A 15,999-nucleotide genomic window follows, 5' to 3' on the forward strand; every position below is an offset into this window, starting at 1 on the left:
TAAGGCAAATGGACAACTTGTATGTTTATATAACTCTGTATTTATATATTCTCTCCCAAATTCATGTCTCTTACTGGCTGTGAAATACAAGCAGATACAAATGGTGAAACTCCTTTTTTCCAAATTCTGCTGTTATTTATATTCATTGATTTTCTATGACCTATGCAGAACCCCCTGACCTAGGCCCTGAAATGTTGCCTCTACAAGATGCACCTAGTGAGGCCCCTCTTTCTTCTTGGAAGTTGACCTTCTTTCAGAAGTGTCTAACAAATACTTTCCAAATTAGGGCTATTCAACCACCCCTGCCCAGAGTCAGAGAACATAATTACCAACATGATTTATCTGAAGAATTTTCAACTCTTGAACGTACTGTGGTGACATTTGCTGATGGTATTCTTAGCATGCATGAGAGGAATGGGGCTTTTTGTTAATATGTATCTCTAAGGTTATGTGTGTAGGATATGGCCTTTTCAGCTCCTGGTACTAACGTTAACTATAGGTCCTAGGTCGGCATGTTAGAAGTTGTCCTGTGTTCATAAAAATCACATGGCAAAGACATTGTGAAGGAAAGCCAGAAGGATGCTGTATCAGAAAAGGAAGTTATTGGCTAAAACTGTTGTTGCTGACACTGTTTAGCATGAGGGGACCCCCCCCCCCCCCCCACACCCTCCCTCCAGCTCTGGAGACACGAGGTGAAGCCACACACTGACCCAGTGATCCTGACTCCTATCAGGACAGCCCAGAGAAACATCTTGTCTTTTACCACAGCTCTGTAATTTGAAATGCAGAGGAAGGAGAACAGGATTAAGACAGAGTGAGACAGATAATTCTTCAGATTTCCAAATGTGGAGAAAAGAGACCTCAGTTACCTCCCAGTGCATAACCAGCACTGCCTTTCATGACTGCATTATGATAAGCATCTCACAATGCACTGCAATTCTTCCCTGCATGCAAGTGCATCAAAATGGCTACCTGTCTGATTTTGTGTTTGTTTCTCAGTTTGAGATAAAACCACTTGCATAAATAATCTTGTAAAACTTTTGGGTTTTTATCTCTTGTATTTATTAGAGCATACTGACACCACGGTAATCAATGCAATGATACCAATTGAAAGTTCTGATGAAACGACTTGCACAGATCCAACTTCATTTGCAATTTCTGAAGGAAGTGCAGTGTGCTTGGTATCAGTGTTTTCCCAAAGGGCAGAATTACCTGAAGTACAGGATGGGGTTAAAAAAGGAACAACTTCAGACAGTCATTAACATTTTAGAAAAGGACAAAATGCTTCACACCAAATAAAGGTAAAAGGACACAAACAGTGTTTAACCATCTATGCAGCATTGGTTTTGCCATGAGAGTGCTTTGCAATTACAAATGGAAAAAGGCAGACTGTACATTGAAGGGCAGTCCTCAATTTTTCTTAACATGTGCTCTACACTATGAAAAGCCTGAGGCATCCATATTTTGTATGTATCAGCTCAGTGAATGGAATCACTATCAGAAAGACGCCTTACCAAACAGAGAAGATGGAAGATAACAAGAAGATCTGGCACTTGCTAATTCTGTTTCTAATTTTAATGTTATTTTAACTGCCATCACAGAGAATGGAATGAAGATTCTGAGGCCCAGTCCTATTCTCATAACATTTTACGAGAAGTTTGGCACCAGCTTTCATGGGAACAGGACTGGGCGTCACACCTTCATATCCTAGTAATGTGAGAGGGATTGCCAGTATCTGTATCATCTGATGGCCTCTGTAAATTAGCAAATGTGCAGACACCAACAACAGGAGAGGAACTGCAAAGATTAATTCAAAGGGAATTGCCTATAGAGGGGACAGAATGGATGTCAGAGCAACAGAAATATGGCTGAGGGTACAAAAAAGCTGATTATTCTGCTTGCTGTGCTGGGAGAAACTTAAGAGAACTGCACTCAGGTTTAGGAGACTGTAAGAGAAAGAAATAAACTGAAATGTGACTAAATAAAAAAATCCCACCAAAGAACCCATAACACACCAACAAAAAAACAAGCCCCAAACCCCAAAACCTGAGCTCTCCTAAAGCATGTTCCAAGGTTTTTAGGTATTTGAAATCAATGGAATCTGCCATATGAAACCTTGAAGGGTCTGAACAAAAATGCCCTAGGAATACAATGGCTTTTCCATGCATGAAAAACAAGGCAGAGACAGATTAACTCACTGCAAGTGAAATGGAAGACCCTCAGCCACGCAGTGTAGGTTTCTTCACCGAAAGGGTGGTCAGGCACTGGAACAGGCCGCCCACGGAGGTGGTGGAGTCACCATACCTGGAAGTGTCCAAGAAACAACAGGAAATGGCATATAATGCTATGGTTTAGTCAACAAGGTGGTGTTCAGTCAAAGATTGGACTCAATGATCTTGGAGATCTTTTCCAATCCAAATGATTCTGTGATTCTATGAGTGAAGGTGTCTTAAAGACTGGAGGGAGAGAGAGGTGTCTTTGCAGACAATGAGATTCTCTCTTCAAGAAAACATTGACACACCAGTGAAAAAGAGAGAGCCAGAGGAAGGAGGGGCAACACATCCCGAATCTGTTCCCAGAATAGAGAAGCCAGATGTCACTCAGCAACTGAATGATGGTGCTTACACTGGAGAGACAAGCACTGATTCCTGGACTTCCTTCCAATACATGAGAATGCGAAAATGGATAAATAGAGAGAGTGAAGATAAACAGAAAGTATGACATGGTGAACAAGGCTGGGACAATGCAAAGCTAGGAGGGATATCTGCTCACATGAGATGTTGTGCATACTGGACTGACAGCATGGGTAAAGCTGACCTCACCTGTAGGCACTGAAGTGGCCATGGGGAAGTCTGGGCTCATGCTGATCATTAATACAAATTCAGACCAACTCCAAGACTGACATCAGATAGAGCAGAACAGCAGAGAAAGGAGGACAAGATCTACCTATATCTCATGTTTCTGCTGAATGAAGACAATGAAATACAGAAAGATAAATGAAAGAGATCTGGGGAGATTGGGGAATGAAGTAAGAGCCAGAAAGTGGAGGATCAGCAAGAAACCTGAACCACCATCAGAACATCTTAGGTGAAAACAACAGGCTAAAGAGAAGGAGCAATCAGAGAAGATACTCTTACAGTGGACACAGAAATCTCAAAGCAAGTGAATGGATCTGGGGCAGGGAACAGATTAATAAGAGCCAAGAGCCTAGAGGATGCTAGATAACATGCAACAAGAGGAGGGAAAGGCTTCTGGATGATACCTTAAAGGAAGAAAAAAATGGGTACAGGCAAGTAGTGGAAATGAAGGAAAAAAAGAGAGCACTGGGCAAGTGCTGATGCCTGTGCAGGATTCCTAAGCAGAACAGGATACAAAAAAATCCCACTACAGGAAGGGCAATCTGTCATGCATGAAACAAGTGAAATGCAAAGCCTTTAGGGGAACTCAGGAGCAGCTTTAGAGGAAGCAAAGCAGGGAGGATTACTGTGAGACCTCCAGAAGAAAAACTGGAGGTAGTCCCAGGGCTAAAGGTAGGAAAAAGCAGACGAGAATGTAAAGGAGAATTAGAGGATGAGTGAGAGGAGCTCTTTGGGTAGGAGACAAGCTACAGGAATAGAATAGGGAAGCAGGACGGCAACAGAGGATGCGGTTAGAGGACAACAGAGAGCAGGTCCCAGGAGAGGAGCAGGTTGGTATAGGACAAGGGGCTGAGGTAGACAGCACGGATTAGGAGCCATGAGCCGCGCTGGCAGCTGGCAGCAGGCGCTTGCTTATTCAGCAAGTCAGGCGGTAATTAATTAAATCAAGTCAGGCAGCCATCAGTCAGTTAAATCGGGTAACAATGACTCAATTAAGTTGAACTGGGGAACAATGAATTTATTACATCAAACCAGGGAACAATGAACCAATTAAATCAGCTGGAAGCCTCCACGGGTCCATCCAGAGCCTGGGCTTGATGCCACCAGGCTGGGGGACTTGCTGCAGCCGCCCATTTCAGGAGAATCATCACGACAGCAACTGAGCATTGCTGCTGACAGCCTTGCTTGTCCCCCTCTGCCCAGAACGAAGAAGGACACAGCAGTTTACAGCCAGTCTGATGAAATACTTGTGATAAAACAAAGGGGTGGGGAGATGGAAACTGTCAGCTTTCAAATTAGCAATAGTGTTGCAGAAATTACTGGGCTGCCTAAGGATGAAGAAAGCTCTGCCTTTCAAATCAGGCTGATGCTGGATATCCAGAGCTGTCAGCTTAAGAAATTGAGAGGCTTTGATGGGTGCCTGATGATGATTTGGTCTATCCTAACTAGGATGCAGGAGAGGTACACTTTCCAAGGGCATCCTGGAAGAGCACGGCTATGTACTAAAACAGCTGCCCGTGCCCATTTTGACATAGAAAGCGTAAATTATATGGATTGGTGTGAGTCAGGCTGGTCATGTACTGGCAAAGCTAAGAACCATTTTCATCCCCTTTTGTTGGTTCCCCATATCATTTGGGATTGAAGTTTGTTTTGGGGGTCGGTTTTTGGGTTTTTTTTGTTCTTTCCTGCTCCTTCTAGCTCCACAAGTAGGGGATGTCACTAAAATCACCGAGTTACCTTAGCAGGAAAGCAGCCTTTATGTTTCTCTTGGGATATTTCATGCATATCAGTAAACTGAAAATAAAAAAGAGGAGGTCTCATTGATGAGGACAATGTGAGGTCAAAAATATGAGGGAGACAGCCACCTGCCCATTATTTAAGGGAAGTGCAATCATAATCATTCTCTCAGGCGCCTGTAAGGCCCTTGCAGGTGAAAAAATGTACTGCTTTTCAAGGGAGTACAAATGCTTGATGTGCTGCAATGGTTAATAAACAGGGATATTACATGGGCAACCTTTACCATACAACACATTGTCATTAAAGTAATTATATTGAAAAGGAAATGACTCTTTGGGTGTTATTGCTGGCTAGATGAGGCCCTGGGATTTGCCCAGAGTGTGTAAATCAGGATCAACACAATCCCTGTAGGAATGTTGACCAGTAAATTAAACTGAAAATAAAAGCTGAAGAAGAACAGCTTCCTGGGCAGCATACAACAAAGATGGGGCTTGGCCCAAGACTTAGTATATATTTTATCAGTACCATGTGTATCCCTGTTATGCCCTAATAAATGTGCCACAGGACAATGTGAACTTTGAGACACACTGGCACAATAGTTTCACACTGAAGGACTGGACATAATTTTCTTTTCCCTGCTCTGAACTGCTAAATAGTCAGAAGGCAAAAAGAGTCTAATTAGAGATGTGAAGGTTTGGAAAGGAACCAGAAATTTTCAAGAAGAAAACCCTCCTGCTTCCAGTCTGCACCACAGTGTTTGGGCAGCTGTCTGCCATGGAAAAATGGAAAAGAAACTTCCTGGGTTTTTTTTTTCTCCTTTTTTATCCCTTCTGAATAATATTAAGACTGAGCAGTTGGACTTGTTCTCGTACAAATCTTCAAACTAACGAAGTACATAAAATTTAGGTTAAAATTTCAGTCAACAGTTCTAGTCATTTCAGACTCTGGTTTATTAGTGCTCAGAAGAAAAACTTGACCTATGCCAATATTTCAAAAGGCATAATTTATATGCTCTACAGGAGAGGCAGTGATTGTGATTATGACCTTCTAGATGATGATATGCACTATCAAAGAGACTGACCTTATTCTGAGTTTGGGCTTTATATCTAATGCTATTCTTGGTCAATAGGATGTAGTGACAACTATCTCTATTTTCAAAAAAACCTTATTTTCAAACTGCATTATCTTGTGACGCACCTAGTGACACAAAATTTCTGAGCCCTGTAACTTCAGTTTTCCTCTTTATTTGTCAGAAATGGATGGGGTTTATGTTTACCCATCCCTTTCTTCTCAATTTTTACCTTAAAATCATGTCAAAAAACAAAACATACTTAAATGTATTATAGTGCACAGCTGTAGCTATTGCAGGAGAAGGGACTGTCATAATTCAAAGTAATCAATTCACATGTATTTATTTCATAGTTTTATCAAACAGTAATTTTTATATGCTAGCTAAATAATACACTATATTTTCATATGCTAGCTAAATAAAAGATTCCTCATTTGTAAAGGAACAAGTACAATTTAACTCTGTTTACTAAGTGGTCAGTTACTAAATATATGTCATTTTACCCTCATAAATAAAGATAAAACACTGTGAATAAGACTAGGACTTCCACTCCTTAAATTTCCAGCACTGACACACGTCTCATTCTTTCTATGTAATGTCCCTTGAGTCATCATTTATAATCAAAGAGGGTGCTGATGCTACTGGGTCAGAGAAAGCATTCAACAGATGAGAGTTGAAAAATTACCCAGTAGAGGAGAACCTGGTCCATTTCTCCCTGCCACTCATTCATCCGGTGCTCTCCACTGTGGTCACATCTAGGGAATAGACAGTTTGACATTACCTAATTTTGGAAACTCAGAATATCATTTAAGACTTTTTCTTTGCTGTCAAAACTGGATGCTTCTGCCTTGGGAGAAACACCAGGCGTTGACCTCCAACCATGACACCCTCCTGAAGGCAGTGCAGTGAAGACCTGCTACAAGGCAGCTCAGAGGGCTCCACACTGTACCTCTGCCTATGGCTTACCTCCTTTAGGCTTACCTGCCTTTAGGCCTTGCTCCCACTAGCTTTTCATGGAAAAGACCTTCAGGGTCATTGAGTTCAACCTTTGACCAACACCATGTCAACTGAACCATATCATTAAGTGCCATGTCCAGTCGTTTCTTGGGAACTTCCAAGGGTGGTGACTCCACCACCAGCCTTGGCAGCCTGTTCCAATGCCTGGCCACCCTCTCAGTGAATAAATTCTTCCTGATGCCCAACATGAATCTCCCCTGGTGCAGCTTGAGGTTATGTCCTCTTCTGTCATTAGCTGACTGGGAGAAGAGGCCCACCCCACCTCACTACAGCCTCCTTTCAGGAAGTTGTACAGAACAATAAGGTCTCCTCTGAGCCCCCTTTTCTCCAGGCTAAACACTCCCAGCTCCCTCAAACTGCTGCTCATAGGACTTAAAATTTAGATTTATATTTTCATTATATTTCTATCACTGGGAAAAAAAAACCCAAAACCTCTTTTTGGCGGCAAACACAGACTTGAAAAAGAGGACAAAACTTAAAATCCTCTGCTGCAGCTAAACATACCGAATGTTTAAAGTACTTTGCACCTTAAAATGACACATTCCACTTTTTCAAGGTCACTGAATCAAGTGGGAAGGTGACTGGAGAGAGAACAACACATGAGTTCCAGATGTCTCTCCTAAAGCTTTTCTGCCAGTAGGAGATGAGCTTTCCCTTTTGCAAAGTGCAGATGCGTGGCCAGGTCCAGAGCCACCTCCCATCCTCACACATGCCATACACATGGACCTTGAACGTCATCTGAACACACAACTTCCATAGAAGTCAGCAAGCACAGGGAAACTCAGGCCTCAGGTATTTATTGCATGTCTATGTCAGCATCACATCATATACCTTAGGCCAGGTCCTACAGCTGCTTCAGTGAACCAATTTCCCTGAGTTCCCCCTGGATGGGGTTAACTAATGAATGGTCCCAGAACTGATCCAGCTTTGACCAATAGGTTGGATCACAAGCCTCCTCAGATCTCTTCCAACATGAATTTTCCTACGGTCCTAATGTTCAGGTTCTATGGATCTAACTGCAAGGGTAAGAAAGGGTGGTGGAGGAAAGATGAATAGCAGAGAGACAGAGGCTAATGCTTAAACCACAGCTGATGATGATTTGTTATCTTTCAAGTATTAGATTCTTTGTGCTAGAAATTTCTACCTCTTCTTCCTGAACATGAAATCAAAACTAAGTAACTCTATTTTTGCTAAACATTTTCCTGGGGATTATTTGTATTCTAGAAGGTAGAAAAACAAGGCAGTACAATTTTATTGGAAATCATTTATCATTCAAGTCCTCATACTCTAAACAAGCACAAACACATGCATTTTTCACCTGAAGTCTGAGCAAATGTCCTGTTTGTCCAGTTGTGGTGTACGTTTTCTTTGGAAATTTAGAACTAAAGAGGTTTGCAAACCACTTATTTAGTTTGATGTGCCTGTGTGCAAGACAGAATACACCCTTTTGGGCAGAGATCTTTGAACCTAAAGTAAATTGTTTCCTCAGCAACTATATTCCTTGGAAACAGAAAACTTTCCAAAATAAGTCTTTGCACTGGCAAATATGCGCAGCTCCGTGAAAGCTTGCGAGTCTGCAGGGCACTGCTGTAGCATTTCAATCGCACTTGGAAAACAAACCTCAAAAAGCCAGAAACTACTGGCTCTCCCCTGTGTGTTTGGCCAGTAACTCTTTTAATGATTTCCAGGAGAAAAGACCTGGCTTTTTTCTGTCCCAAGGCCCTTCTGAATACCTGGCCTCCTCAAGATAGAAATACAACCCTGTTATCTTAAATAGACGTGCGTTTCCCCTGAAACCGCGCCCCCCTCTCCCCCCGGTATCTGCTGGTACCTTCATCTCCCTTCCCCACACGCTCTCCCCATGCAGCCCCAAAACAGCCCCTGGGCGGCGGGAAGCGGCCGGGGGTCGGATGGAGGCGTTCGCCCCGGGACGGACACGAGCCCTTCCCACCCCTTATTTTGGCTTTTTCCTCCTTACGTTGGAAGCCCCGCTCGCCACAGCCCCCTCCGCGGGGCGCAGCGGCGGGGATGGGCGCCGGGCCCCGCCCCGGGTTCCCACCGCCGCCTCCACGGGCGGCCGGAGGAGCGGGGCGCGGGCGGGGGCGGGCGAGGGGCGGGTTAAAAGCGGCGGCAGGTGAACGGGGAGGGACCTTAAAGCTCTGGGGCGGCGAGGCTGGGGCTGCCCGCTCCGTAGGCACCGGCAGAGCCACGTTGATCCGTGCAGGCCGGCCGCGGTGCCGGGAGCTCCCGGCGGGGTGACTGCCCCTCAGCAGCGGGCGCCGCTGAGGCAGGTGAGGGGCGCGGCGGGCAGGGAAGGGGCGCGGCGGGGCAGGTGCCCCGGGCAGCTGAGGCCGCACTTGTTGCACTCCAGCGCGGGGCCGCGGCAGTGGAGCCGGGAGCTCTGGTGGCGCTGCCCGCCGGGGAGGGAGCGGGGCCGGGAGCGGAGCCGCCGTGTGCGCTGCCCACTCTGCCCCCGTAGGATTTGCTCTTGTCCCGCCAGGATTTCCCCTGCTCGGCATGGGCGCTCTCCGCTTCCCGTCCCCAGCTTGCGCGTCACGGGGAGTGCTCGAACCCCGCGAGCAGTTTTGATTGGGAATGCTCATGTCTGCGTTGGTTACGCGTTTAACTTGCAATGAAATCTGTATCCACCTCCCACCAGCTCTCTGTAAGCGCGTTATGTGAAGTACGTACGACCAGCTACAATACCAAGCAAAATCAAGGCTCCTGCAATTACAGGTAATTTGTGACACGCCTACAGATGTTAAGAGAGCTGCGGGAAGGTAAACAGCTTGCATCAGTAAAACTGACAGGTCCTGTGAGTGTCTGATCACACACTGGAAACATTTCTTAGAATTACAGGAGGAATAGGAAATGAGGTGTGAGTCAGAAATAAATGTATTTCTCAGTATCGGGGCTGGATAAGATCGCACAAAGAATGAGTACTTAAGGCCTTGAATAAAACACGAAGGACGTGCTGGAGTAAGGGCAGGAGTGCTTGCTTAGCTCCTGGCACTAGCTGGTAGCTGGGCATGTTCTGGGCATGACTGTTTTTTCCGTCATCGGGCTTTCCTAGGCTGGGTGTTACTTTCACAGTCTCTTGTGTTTGAAGAATCTCTTCCCTGCCCCCAACAGAGGAAATTACTTCCTTGTCTTGTACTCCATTAGTTTTCACCATGTAGCCTGGAAATACTCTTGAGAGAACAGGCAGAGGGTTGAAAGAAGGAAGTAGTCATTTGTTTTAAGAATGTTCTTTTAAACCCAGTTTTTATAACTTTGATCATTAATGGGATTAATGTCTGTGACCTGTATGAAATGATATGAGGGTTTGGGTGTGGATTTGGTTTGGTATCACCCCAGTGTATTTGTGTACACCGAGTCAAAAGCAGAATGAAATGTATTTTCATCCTTGATTTTGTTAAAGGAATTAGGTAATTCCTAATGTCTCTTGGCCTCCACTGCTCAGCCTGGGAACTCTACTTGCCAGATATATCCCTTGAAGAGCCCCAGTGAAAAGAGCGTAGGCAAAAGGATGTGCATATGATTGTTAGATCTGTCTTAGAGAACAAGGCAATGGTGGGACAAGCCTCAGCCTGGAAGAAGGAGGTACCTCCATCTGTCAACTAGGCATTGCAATGTAAATTTCCAGGTGGGCCTTCCAACACATTTCCAGAGCCATAAGATTACATCTGTACTGCATGTGTCAAGGTTTCTAGGAGACTTCAGACAGTCCCCTGAACTGTCAGTCTCATAACTGGTAGTACGATGTATTGCAGAGCTTAAAAATGGAACAGTAAAACCCCATTAATTAAAATATTTCTATGGAGAAATTGATTCTGTCCTGACAGGGCCAGTTGTCTCAGTTTGCTGAAGCTGAGCCTCTGAAGCCTCTGACAGTGTTGCTGTTTTCCATCCCTTGATGCACAGCCCAGGTAGATTATTTGGGCAACCTCATTTATTTTGTGAAAAAAAAAAAAAAAAGTAATTATACATTGGAAAAGGTAGCAGACTCTCTCAGTAGCTAGAAAAATACAAGCGCTTTGGGTTACACATACAAGTTCTTCATAACAGTCATTGCATAACTTCAGTGGGTACTTGTGAGTAAAGAGGATGCTTCTACAAGCCTGATTCTTGTGAAAAGTTTCAATTAAATCAGTGGTCCCAGACACTGTGTGAAATAGGAGCATGGGTTGAAGCTGTTTTTTCTTTTGATGTTTTCTCTTGTTCTGTTCCTTGTTGATTTTAATTGTTACTTAATGATGACTGATGAGGTATCTGAAAGGAGAACTGTGGCTCTTGTCTGGCTAAACACCAGTTTGTGTAAGGAAAACTTGAAGTGATGATATGAGGTAACATGCTGTCAAAACAGCAGGAATGTGGAAAAAGATAAATACATTAGTTGATAAAAGAATGTTGAAACTAATTCTATTCCTTATCTCACAGCTGCATTTCCTTCTGTAATAGAGTTTTAAAAAGGAAAAAGTTGCTTTTGACTTTACTCTTGATGAATGAAATAACAAAATACATGCTCAAGGAAAAGCTGCAGTGCGGTATAAAATCTTAGTGTTTGTAAGTTTAGTTAGTGTTTCCAAAAGAGTACAAATTCTGTGTGTGAAAGAAGACAGAGTCTAGCCAATTTTGGAGGAAAAGAGAGATTTGTAGACAGAATGTAGACATTTGCTTAGGTGTAGGGGGATGGAAATATGAATTAGGTAACAGGCTTTAAAAAAAAAAGAAGAAAAAGCAACATAAAAATGTTACAACTATAAAGTTATTTTGATGACTGGGAGCAGGGTACAGTATCTCTAAAACTTTCTTTAAAGCATGGGAAATAGGACACTTGTATCAGCAAAGACATAGTCCTTGGGATTCGGCTTTCTTCCAAAGCAAGAAGCTTTAAGCACGCTTTGAAGGAAAGGTTTACAGGGAAACCAGCTGAGACGGGCTAAATTCTAGTAGGACTTGTGCTGTCTTGTTATGCCTTCAAGTGTAACTTCTGATTTCCTGTTTTGTATGAGTGGAATGAATTTTGTGCAGAGATATTCTGGAGATAGTAATCCTTCAGTTACACTTGCATGCTAGTGAGATAGATATGGATATTTCCAAGCATCCTTGGAAAATGACTTAAAACTTATGTGAGAGCATGAATATGGGACAGTCACAAGGGTGTCATTGTGGGTAGAAACTGAACCCTTAAATGCTGTTGATATTTAAGTAGCATCATTTTTTAATAACATTTAACCACATACAAATTGGGTCCTAATCTGTTGGGTTTCTCTGGGTTTTATGCTGGGTTTAATTAGAGCAAAGAATGCCTCCTGTTTTCCTAAACTTGAGTAGAAGGAAAGAACAATGCTTGCAGTGTTCAGACCTGCAACTGTCAGAGGTTTCCTGTTTCTGATTAGTCTTTGCCTGTTCTTGTGTCAAATCAGATATGCTGTAATCGCTCTGTCACAGCTCTTCTCCTCTCCAGTTTCCACTCTGATCTGGAGATAGCTGTTCAGAACAGAGTTTAAGAGCTACTAGAGAGAATTGCACAGGCTTTTGTGGTTGTTAGACTGCTCCTTTGATCTTTTTCAGCTTTTTAGGAAAGAAGTAGAGTTGTTGATATTCCAGAGTCTTCCAGCTGCATATTCCTTGAAGTTTTTAATATACTGCTGTAAAATTAAAATAGCTGGAAGCTACCTATTAAAGGATTTTTAGCTGTCAAGGTCTAAGTTGAAAGCTTTGTCTTCTTGCATTTTGGACTCTGCATTAAAGCTATAGCAATATAGGGAGCTGCATTCTTTTTCAGGTGTCAGAAACATCCTGGATGATTGAATTCAAGCTCTGTGCTTTCAGCTTTGCATTGATACTTATCTGTCTTGGTCCACTGAGCCTGTGAAGCTTGTAATTACAGTGGAGCATTTCAGGAGAGCAGCCCTGTGAGATGGTGAGATTTTTGTTCTCTCTAGTGTAATGTCTGGGAAACTGAGGCATGGGGCAAACTGACAAATTAGGTAGGAAGTCTGAGCAAATTCGTAAGTGATTGCTGTAGCCTGTGTACCAGCCGTTTTTGGTGAAATAAAAGGATGCTGTCGTTTGGAAGATGTTAATTTGTATTTATTAGAAGCTTCCTTGCTTCAGCCTTGGCAGTGCTGCTGTTCTTGTGGTACAGCACCCAAACTAACTCAGTGATAGGAATAACAAAATCTACACACTAGCAGTTAAGTGCTTGCTGTAAAATTGATGCCAGGTTGCCATCATGCAAAACTGCTGAAACCCAGAGTAGCGTGTTCTTCAAATCTGGGTAATGACACAGCGTTATAGCTCTGGGACACCTCAATGCTGGTTATCAGCCCCTCTATGAGCCACTGCTCCCAGTGCAACTGTTGAGATGAACACCTGAAGGGAAAGTTGTCTCAGCACTGCCTTTGAATGCATGTTAGACCTCAACATGCAGCAATACTTCTTGTGCTAAGTTGGGTCATAAAATAATTTTGGTAATGATTTTTCATCTGTTAGTCTAGATGTTCTAAAGCTTTTCTGTGGCTAAAGTTCTGCCACTATAGGGTGAGTTACCTTTGTCCCCAACTTGAGAGGTAGGCAGAGACACTTGAGACCAGTGCTTTTTTGCTTAAAGATTATCTTGGTTAATACATTCCCACATGGGATGAAGTGACTTTTGTCTTGGCAGACTGCTGATCTTTTATCAGTATCCGGATATACTGCTGAAAGTGGTGAAATATCACACCAAACTGGTAGCTCCTGGTACACTCTACACTAAAATTCGGATAGAACTGGAGTCATTGTGAACACCCTCTAAATTTCTGTGTAAATCCAGTATGGTAAAGAAGTTGGTGTCCAAATTGAAGGCGAGAAGGGTATAATCTTACTCTGAATCTATGCATACATTAGGGGTCTGTGGACCTCTTCTTGAATAGGTCTCCTTGGTGTTCCTGTAGCATAAGCAAATATTGTAATACTTGCTTATGACTACTTTTTTTGCTTGATAATATCCTATAGCAGAGGCACCATATATGTATATGATAGAGACGTATCTTCTCTTGCTTTTTCACCTTCACTGTATTCTAGTTGTGGATTTAGCCACTGACTAATAATTTTCCAGTATAATAGTCTTTAGCAGAGGAAAATGGTGTCTGTTAACAAGCTGGCTGTACTCATAAACAGGGCAGCTCAGTGATAATTGTCCTCGGTGTTGTGAATTGCAGGGATTTTCACTGGATGTATGCACCGTGCTGTGATTGCGGTTTAATGTAGGCTTACAGGAGCTAGCTTTAAAGTAGAAGGCAGTCTAACCATGACAACACAGAGCTCAAAATACTGCCCATAAGCTGTAGAACTACAGAAACAGTTAAGCTGTAGTTCTCTTGCTGCTGTCTAGCTTACTAGTGAAAAAAGCCCCAAACCAACAACAAAAAACCTAAACCCCAAATGAAATGCCTGCTTGTGTGGCTAAGTTGTGTGATCATACAGAACTGTTCCCCTTGTAACTTAACTTTTCAGTCGAGCATGATGATCTTTTATGATTGTTTTCAACTCTTACTGTAACAACCATATACCATTGTAGCCCTCTAATTGTTGAAATGAAACAGAAGATGCCGCTGGTAGTAGAACAGAGGTCTATGCAGATGCTTGGAAAAGCTTATTTTCATGTCCAGTTGCAATTTTTGTGAAGGAGAACTTAACACTTAATGCACTCCCATGTTAGAAATTATTCTAAATGCGTAGTTATTCAACCTCGCTAACTTCAGCTGTCTTCTGTTGTTCCCAGTTTCTGCCTTTATACTCAATCCCTATCCTTATTCCTACTTTACATTTTTTTCCCCCAAATTTGCCAAAGCTTTCATTTCTTTAGTGTATTCTTGTAGTGTGCTGTACTTCTAAGACCAGCAAGCTAGGTAAGTCCTTGCCTGTCTACATGCTATTTCTGTAAGCATTTGGCAGGATTTGCTCACATAGAAATAGTATCTGAACTGGCTCTATGAAAACAGAACTTACCAACCCATTAAAGGGATGTAATTTTCCTGCTTTCTTCTCCTTTGGTCAGCAAGACAGTTAATATTTTACTTGCTAGTAAAAAGGAAAACAAGTATTTGAAAGAAAACCTATTATCAAGGTTCTAGCTTTTGGGTGAGTAAAGAGTAAATGAGCCATCACATCAGTACAGGCAGCCCTGCTGGGATGTTTAGTTGGAGTGATCTGCACTGGTGGCTTTAATAGTGTGAAGGGCCATACTTGCCTAACTTAAATTCTGCTTGGATCACTGTGTCTGTTTATTGGAGAGGGGTTGACATTTTGGCAGTGTCTGAATTGCCTTCATTGGATCCTCTAAGTTGCACGGAGGAGAGCTGTTTAAAGCCAGCTAGTAGGAAACACTGTGTCCAAAGTATTTGGATGGAATTCAGGCTGCCTGGATATGGCACTACAGTCTTACATGTGCCACCTTTTAGGGAGAAGATAGTGAGACTTCACTGGTGTCTGATCAGTGCCTGTAGCACTCTGGAGTAGTCCAGAAGTCATATGACTTTCCACCAGTGTCAAAACAAGCCTGAGAGGCCATGAACAAGAAGGGGCAAAGGTTGGTCACTTGCTTGGCAAGCAGTGGGAAGAACAGTGGATGGTGGCAGGAGGAGCTGAAGAGATAGCCTGAAGATTTGGAAAGGTATGTGGGAAGGGTGAAGGGAGGAGTGTTTGGGCAGATATGAAAGAGAGAGGCTTTTTTGGAAAGGAGGTGCCACTAGGAGAGTCTGGGCAAAAGACTGCGTCTTCAAACTGTGGTGGCTTTCTCTTTTTTCTTGACCCAGATACAGATGTGTCTTGGCTAGAATTGAAGGACAGTTTTTTGGCTTAGCAAGCACAATGTACTCTCAGAGAAGATGGAGCAAGTCAGATGAAGAGGAGTGTGCATTATCCTCAGCATTAAAGCTTTGCCAACCCTTCTTCCCCAATGACTGCTCATTCTTACCCATGCTTTGCAATTTGCAGCCAGGAGTTTTTGTTGGGTTTTTTTTGTTTGTTTGTTTTGTGGGGTTTTTTTGGTTTTGTTGTTTTTTTTTTTTTTTTTAATGAAGCTCTCCTTTTCAGATGATCTGTTGGTCTGTGCTGTGAAGTAGATTGGTGAAATGGATCAGGTTCAAAAAAACCAAACCAACCAAAACATACTAGTCCTAGGAAGAAATTATGCCCAAGTCCCCTGTTTCATAACACACCTTCACAAAGTCATAGTAGATGAATTGCAGTGTGACCTCAGGAGAAAACAGGGTTAGGGGAGCTTCTTGAGCTGACTGACTACACACTGGGGAACTAGTATTTTGAATC

The 15,999-nt window shown here is 43.0% G+C and overlaps 1 protein-coding gene and 1 long non-coding RNA gene across 6 annotated transcripts in view; one reads left to right on the forward strand and one right to left on the reverse strand.

Moving 5' to 3' along the window:
- LOC138109774 (gap junction beta-6 protein) overlaps positions 1-15,999 on the forward strand; it is a 41,019-nt gene that overhangs the window by 20,745 nt on the left and 4,275 nt on the right. Inside the window, exons 1-2 of one of the 5 annotated variants that reach the window (XM_069013825.1) lie at positions 8,830-8,972; positions 9,341-9,417. The exons of 1 other annotated variant lie outside the window; for it this stretch is intronic. The gene's annotated coding sequence lies outside the window, so the exon portion shown is untranslated. Of the gene's footprint in view, positions 1-8,829; positions 8,973-9,340; positions 9,418-14,886; positions 15,344-15,999 lie in introns of those variants that run through there. 3 more of the 5 variants (XM_069013842.1, XM_069013853.1, XM_069013861.1) reach the window with 3 other exon arrangements.
- Positions 1,123-8,738, reverse strand: LOC138119076 (uncharacterized). The gene is made up of 4 exons (XR_011155378.1): positions 8,660-8,738; positions 6,350-6,419; positions 2,199-2,304; positions 1,123-1,212 (listed from the first exon to the last, which is right to left on the reverse strand). It is a non-coding gene; the product is annotated as an uncharacterized lncRNA (long non-coding RNA).

Source organism: Aphelocoma coerulescens, chromosome 1 (genome assembly GCF_041296385.1).
Source record: "Aphelocoma coerulescens isolate FSJ_1873_10779 chromosome 1, UR_Acoe_1.0, whole genome shotgun sequence".
NCBI lineage: Eukaryota > Metazoa > Chordata > Aves > Passeriformes > Corvidae > Aphelocoma > Aphelocoma coerulescens.